The sequence below is a fragment of the Cynara cardunculus genome, assembly GCF_001531365.2.
Source record: "Cynara cardunculus var. scolymus isolate 2C chromosome LG 3, CcrdV1, whole genome shotgun sequence".
Classification (NCBI taxonomy): Eukaryota; Viridiplantae; Streptophyta; class Magnoliopsida; order Asterales; family Asteraceae; genus Cynara; species Cynara cardunculus.
In genome coordinates, this window is record NC_037530.1 from 26,193,147 (window position 1) to 26,201,350 (window position 8,204).

The following is an 8,204-nucleotide window of genomic DNA, read 5'->3' on the forward strand; positions in this document are numbered from 1 at the left end:
TGTTTCCTCATCAAATTTTTTCATAAAACAATTCTAAATAGATCGCAGCCAATGGAATTATTATTAATCCAAAATCATTTATATCAAACTTTCATTTTATGATAAAATAACAATTTTTATCAATCAGGCACAAAACATAAAACAAATCCGGTCAACCTAGGCTTGGCCGGACTTCATCTCCGGTCAAGTCTTAGCCAGTTTACCAAATCCGGACAACTCATCGCCCAAGGCTTGTCCGATTTAACACTTGGAATAATTCCAACAACTTTGTCCGGATAAAGAGTCCGGACAATACATCGCCCAAAGGTCAACCGATTTAAAATAATCCGGTCACCATATGGTCGTATTCATACTTAGTTAAAAAAGATAACCAATCTTAATCCGCTTGACACTTAACCGGTTTAAGGTTAAACCGTTCAACACCTGAGCGATTTAAGACTCAATCATATGGATGGAATACGATTCCTTATACACCACAGCAAGATAGTGTGGCAGAATGGAAAATATAGTTCTCATAGAAATGGTGAACTCTATGTTATCCTACTTGGGATTGAGTGATGGATTTTGGGTTGAAGGAGCTTTGTGATGTCATAGGATGACATCATAGGGCTTTCTTTCAGCAAGAAGATCAACAGTAACTGCATATTGTATTAATTCTTGTAAAAACCTGCAATGGTTAGAAATAAAATTTCTTTTTTCATTAATAATTCAAATGAATTATTGTGTATCTGAATCACCAGACGTTGTTTCTTCTTCTTCTTCCACAGTATTTTCTGGGAGAATTGTTATTTTGTGAACTCTTTGTTTACCGTCGTAAAACTCTTCAAGAGGTTCATAGCCATCAAAACTGGCTGTTTGCAATATCCTGAGTTTTTCGGGATATTCTTTTCTGCTGGGACATTCATTTGCATAATGCTCTTCTTCACTGCAAATCCAACATCTGCAATTTTTCTTACCCTGCAGACAATTTTTGTCAGGGGGTTTTTTATCTGAATTTTTGGAATCAAATTTTTTAAAATATTTTCCAGGAGAAAAACTTTTCTTTTTCTTTTTCCAAGAAGTTTTGAAATCTTTCTTTTTCAAAGATTTTTTCTTAAAATCAGAAGGTGTTTTACCGATACTGAGATTTTGCATATCTCCAACGGTTTTGCAACAGTTATAGCTTAAATTTTTAAGCTTACGTTGTTTATATCTTTCAAGACATATTTTTGTGATCTCTTCCTTTGCAATACCAGTTGCTAAGGCAAGACTTGCTTTTGTTACATCATTTGTGGCTTCTTTTCGCCATCTTTCTAAACATTGGTCACCAATGATAGGAATTTTCATGAGATAAGAAACTACCCATGAACTATGTTCTGCAATGAAAAGAATTTCAAACAGATTTTTCTCATATAAACAAGTGAATTTGTCAAGAAGACAGATATCAAAAAGTTGAAGTTTTGTTAAAATACCTCTTGCTTTTTCTGCTTTCTTGTCAATTTCAATGAGCTCATTATTTAAGTAATCTTTACCAAGAAAAACGGTATAGAAAACATTAATAATTGCTCTGAAGAAATCTAGACCACGAAGGTCTTGTTTCCAATCTACCATTTTTATATGTTTTTGAACATTACCACAGGTTTTATGTTCAACAAGCGTTAAAACGGCTTTTGTAGTTTCAAAATCTTCCGGGTTTGTTTGGATGATTAGTGAAATTTCTGTTGACCACCTTTTGATGATCTCTTCTCTTTCTTCTAGATCAGCAACACAATCTAAATTCAAGATGTTAATAGGGATAGAAGTATTTCTACTATTGGGAATACCTTTATGCATGGGCATACAGAATTCCGTTGGTCTCTTTCTTCTGCTAGCAGTAGCYGAAGTCTCTGCATGATTTGAATCTTCGTCTTCTGACATTTCTTCAAATTTAACAGTTCGTATATTTTTTCTTTCAGAATCTAAATTCTGATCTGTTTCTAAGTCAGAAAAACTAATTTCCGATTCAGTGTCGGGTTCGAGAACCTCTGTGATATTGATATTTGTGAAATAAAAAATGAGAATACTGATTGGATGATTAATATCTCTAAAGATAAAAATCAATTTGGTGATTCATCCACTATTAAGATTAAAGATAATCAGGTTTTTATTGATAAGCCTAGATCTTCGACAACCAAAGAAATGGTTAGATCTATTTCTCAAAGAATTGACTCTATGACCACTATCTTAAAAGATTTGACCGGTCAATGAATTTTATAGAGTTAAAAGAGAAACTTGTTAGCCTTTCCACTCAGATGGATAAGATAACTATTCAAGTTGAAGAACTCATGAAAATGAGTAACCTATGCATTTCTGAAATAGAGATGGCGTCGGCAAAAACAATCACAGAGATTTCTAGCAATATCTCAAAGATTGAATCTTGTACTTGTAACAAGAAATCAGGCAAATACAAAGGCTTGAAATATTATTCCCCTCCAAATGTTCCAAAAACAATTGGGAATAAAGATTTGATTATCAAAGGAGAAGGTAGTTCTCAGCTTATCAATTGGCCGACCAAAAAATGAAGCCAATATATGAGCGTCTGGAAGATTTCTTCTGGAAATATAACGATCAATGCGATCAAAAATTTATAAATCTTATCACTTTAGATAATGACGAATGTGAAGAGAAATATCGTAACGAGCTTGAGCTTTTTAACGAATATCTTCTCAATATCACAGAGGTTCTCGAACCCGACAATGAATCGGAAATTAGTTTTTCTGACTTAGAAACATATCAGAATTTAGATTCTGAAAGAAAAAATATACGAACTGTTAAATTTGAAGAAATGTCAGAAGACGAAGATTCAAATCATGCAGAGACTTCGGCTACTGGTATTTTAACAAAACTTCAACTTTTTGATATCTGTCTTCTTGACAAATTCACTTGTTTATATGAGAAAAATCTGTTTGAAATTCCTTTCATTGCAGAACATAGTTCATGGGTAGTTTCTTATCTCATGAAAATTCCTATCATTGGTGACCAATGTTTAGAAAGATGGCGAAAAGAAGCCACAAATGATGTAACAAAAGCAAGTCTTGCCTTAGCAACCCGTATTGCAAAGGAAGAGATCACAAAAATATGTCTTGAAAGATATAAACAACGTAAGCTTAAAAATTTAAGCTATAACTGTTGCAAAACCGTTGGAGATATGCAAAATCTCAGTATCGGTAAAACACTTTCTGATTTTAAGAAAAAATCTATGAAAAAGAAAGGTTTCAAAACTTCTTGGAAAAAGAAAAAGAAAAGTTTTTCTCCTGGAAAATATTTTAAAAAATCTGATTCCAAAAATTAAGATAAAAAACCCCCTGACAAAAATTGTCCGCAGGGTAAGAAAAATTGCAGATGTTGGATTTGCAGTGAAGAAGGGCATTATGCAAATGAATGTCCCAGCAGAAAAGAATATCCCSAAAAACTCAGGATATTGCAAACAGCCAGTTTTGATGGCTATGAACCTCTTGAAGAGTTTTACGACGGTAAACAAAGAGTTCACAAAATAACAATTCTCCCAGAAAATACTGTGGAAGAAGAAGAAACAATGTCTGATGATTCAGATACACAATAATTCATTTGAATTATTAATGAAAAAAGAAATTTTATTTCTAACCATTGCAGGTTTTTACAAGAATTAATACAGTATGCAGTTACTGTTGATCTTCTTGCTGAAAGAAAGCCCTATGATGTCATCCTATGACATCACAAAGCTCCTCACGAGCCCTATAAATGGAGAGGATCCTCACGACTTCTTCATCAACAAAAATTTCACCTACAAAAAGAGAGGGGGAGATTAGAGAAAAAGAAACAGTTTTTACAAAGATTTTGTAAAAATGGAAGACCTCAATTCATTGAGGATGAAAAAACAAATGCTCCAAATAGAGCTATCTGCAATTGAGCAGAAAATAAGTCTGTATTCATCTACAGCAACAACGGTTACCAATATACCGGAAGACGCAAGTCTAAAAACTATGGCTAGTCCAGGGCAAACGGCAACTGGTAAAGACTCAACAAATCCGTTGAGAGCTGATGCTTTGCTTAAAAGCATAGATAAGGATAATACTATTCCTGATCCCGTGACGGGAAAACATAGTAGATTAGCTTATACTAATCCCTCAGTTGAAGGAATCAACAATCAGACAACTTTGTCTACTAACAAATCTATGCAGGATCTGGCATCAGACTACTTGGGAGTTCCTCTTAACAACTCTCCAACAAGATTTTAYGTGATCTATCAAGGACCACATAAAGGCATCTATACTAATTGGGGTACTGTTGAAGCTCTCTGCAAAGAAGGAAAGACAACCTCCAAAAAGTTCAGAACAAAAGCAGCAGCTAATTGCAGCCTCGCTTTTTATGAAGAAGGATTATTACCTTCCTCAGACGAAACTCTTCCCAGACCTAAAGAAATAAAGGCCAAAGAAGAACACAAAAACCARAGGTTTTCCATACCAACGGTTCTTACTAAAGAAGAAAGTCAGCCTCTGACTTTTCAAGACTTTAGAGATATCTGGAACAAAGCAAGAGCAGCGTGCCCATAAAACTTCATATCCGAGAAATTCTACACCACGGATAGGAAAACAAAAAGTCTGTACAACTTCGTTGAAGGATCAGACGCTACACTAATCCATCTAGCGTTCAAAGCCGGATTAGTTCAATGTATCTACCCAAGCAGCAATCTGCAAGAACTCCAGCAGTTTCCGCGACAAATGGTAGAATCCATTAAGAGCTTCAGAAGAGAAGTTCTTAAAGCAAAGGATGAACCTTTGTACATTAATGTTGTTAGCTCTATTCCAGACTGGCAACAAGAATTAAGGTATCATCCCTATTACTTTATTGAAATAGGACTTGCCAAACTAAAGAGAGATATAGAGCTCTCACAACCAATGGAAGATAGCAAAAGCCTTCCATTTACAGAAATTCTGCAACAAATTCGCGTCGACGGATTAAAAAGAATTGCAGAAAAGCTTCTGGAGGTCTCAGGACAAAAGAAGAGAATTAATTATGCTAATCAAAATTGCATAATTACTAGTTGGGGTCCCTGCAACACCAACGAAGATGACATGAAGAAGCTCTCTAGCTTTGGAGAACAATTCGTGCAGAACAGTATTGATACAAGTATCGATACACGACGAATCTTCTGCAAACAGTCCAAACAACTGTTCGAAGAACATCATTGCAGCAACTGTGAAAGCACTAGCAATAATTCAGAAAAGGCGAATATGTCAGAAGAAAAAACAGCAGATTAGTACTGCGTTTTCAACACCTTTAGCATTATTGCCAAAAGGAATCTCCCTAGTGGAGAAATATGAAAAATGATGAAGAAACAAATTCAACATCATCTCATGGGGACCACCACCCACCAAGCGGGGCCTGCACCCACTAGCACAATTATTAAATTATCCTGTAGAATTTCTTTCTATAAATAACGATGCAATAGATCAGTGTTAGGGAGACAATCGAAGAGAGGCAATTGGAAAGCAACTCGGGGATCAACTCCTAGGAAATCAATTCCATGACGTCTATCCTTAGAGGCGACCAATCTCTCTGAGAGAGAATTATAGTATGAGTAGTGAGTAAAACTCCTTAAGGGGAGATGTAAAATATTGAGGAAGTCCTCATTTGAGGACTTACCTGTAGAAATAAAAGAAGTATTATGTAGTTATACTTTGTCTCGTTTACATATCGTCAATATAATTGAAGAAGAGTGATAGAGCAGGATGGTCAGGAGATTGCTGAGTACCGCTAGGCAGGAGGCCGTTTAGGGAAATGAATCAGACCACAAACCAGCAGGCTGGCGTTCTTCAAATATCATTAACGAGAAGTAAAGAGCAAGGTATAAAATACATATATTTACTTTTGATTATTTCTTCAAGTAAGAATTTTCTCTTTATTTTATATTCTCTTCTTATTAAAAATCATACTAATCTTTTTATAAAGATAAAAAGGGTATTATGCCTATAAAGAAATTTGACCAACAGGTCTTAAATAAGATCGAAGAGATCGAAAAAGAATTCCAAGATTTATCTGGATTACTAAAAATAGCTGAAGAAAGAAGAGAATCTCTTCAGGAACGCATAGACATGCCACAAGTGGGTGATTTCATCCTATACGATCTTCAAGGGTTTAAATCAACAAACCTTAAAGGTTAAAGATAATCAGGTTTTAGTTGATAAGCCTAAATCTTCGACAACCAAAGAAATGGGACCTCCAGAAGCTTTTCTGCAATTCTTTTTAATCCGTCGACGCGAATTTGTTGCAGAACCTCTGTGATATTGAGAAGATATTCGTTAAAAAGCTTAGGCTCGTTACGATATTTCTCTTCACATTCATCATTATCTAAAGTGATAAGATTTATAAATTTTTGATCGCATTGATCGTTATATTTCCAGAAGAAATCTTTCGAAGCCATGTTAACGACTTGTTACTTACTGTATCAAGTTCCCAATAAAAGGAACAAGATCATCACATATGAACTTTGGTTCAAAAAAAAGACGAAACTTAAATTGTATTTGAGTTTGGGGATGTCGGGCAATTGTAAGATTATCCGAACCCAAAAGGAAAACTTTATGTAAAAAAGGTATCAAGTGCATCTATGTTGGATATGTCGAGCATCCAAGGCCTAATCGGTTTTATGTTATTGAACCTAATGATTCTATAGCTATTCATATTATTATAGAATCTAGAGATGCATTAATTGATAAGACTAGATTCTCTTCAATACCTAGACGTAAGAACATAGTTCCAAGTATTAGTTGGACTAGTGAGGTTGAATAACAAGCAATTGTTCCAACCGAATCTCCAACGCCTTGAAGAAGCAAAAGGAAGGATTGAAAGATCCTTTAGTCCCGATTTTCAGTTATACTTGGTGGAGGGATAAATAGATGAGATTGAGTCATAAAATCTTTTACTGTTATAGTATTGAGGAGGATCTAAAATCATTTGATGAGGCTATGAAGTCTCGATATTGTTTTCTAGAAAGAAGCAATAAACGATGAGATGGATTCCATCGTTGGTAATACTACTTGGGTATTATTAGACTTGCCACCAGGTTATAAAACTTTGGGATACAAGTAGGTCTTCAAAAGGAAGATGAAAGTTGATAATCGACAAGTTCAAAGCTCAATTGGTAATCCAAGGATTTAGGAAACGGGAAGGCATCGATTACTTTGATACCTATGCCCCTATTGCAAGGATCTCCATGATTAGATTGTTAATAGACTTGGGGACCTATTCACAATCTAGTGATTCACCAAATGAATGTCAAAATAACATTCTTGAATGGTGATTTGGAGGAGGCAGTTTACGTGAAACAACTGGAAGGTTTTGTTATGCCCATGATGGAGTATAAGGTGTGTAAACTTGTAAAATCATTGTATGGGTTGAAACAAGCGGCCAAACAATAGCATGAAATTTTTTTATTAAGTTGTCTTGTCTCATGGGTTTATGTTAAACCAAACAGACATGTGCATATGTAGCAAATTTGATGCATTTGGTAACAGAATAATCATTTGCTTGTATGTTGATGACATGTTGATTTTTGGCAGCTACCAAAATCAAGTTGATAAAATTAAAGAGTTTTTGTCATCAAGTTTTTCCACGAAAGATGGGGGGGAGGGGAGTGATCCTTGGAATAAGGATCAAGCATGAGAATAAGGGGATTGCAATTGCGCAATCTCATTACATTGAGAAAGTATTAAAGAAATTTAATTGTTTTGATTGTTCTCCGATGAGTACTCTATTTGATCCTAGTGTGAAGCTTATGTCGAATTCGGATGAAGCGATGTCACAACTCGAGTACTCAAAGGCTATCGGGTGCTTGATGCATGCCTTGACAAGCACTAAGCCAGATATTTCTTTCGCCATAGGAAAATTGAGTAGGTTTATGAGTAATCCTAATACTCAACACTGGCAAACAATAAAACGAGTATTCAAACACTTGAAGAAAACCATAGATTTTGGTTTGTCCTATGTCAGGTTTCCTTCGATATTAGAGATATATTCGGATGCAAGTTGGATTACCAAGTTAGAAGATCACTCTTCTACAAGTGATTGGTTGTTCTTTCTTGGGTGAGGTTCCATTTCATGGGCTTCTAGGAAACAAACTTACATCACGAGTTCGACTATGTAGTCAGAATTTGTGGCACTAACTGCTGCAGGTAAAGAAGCGGTATGGCTAAGCAATTTAGTCCATG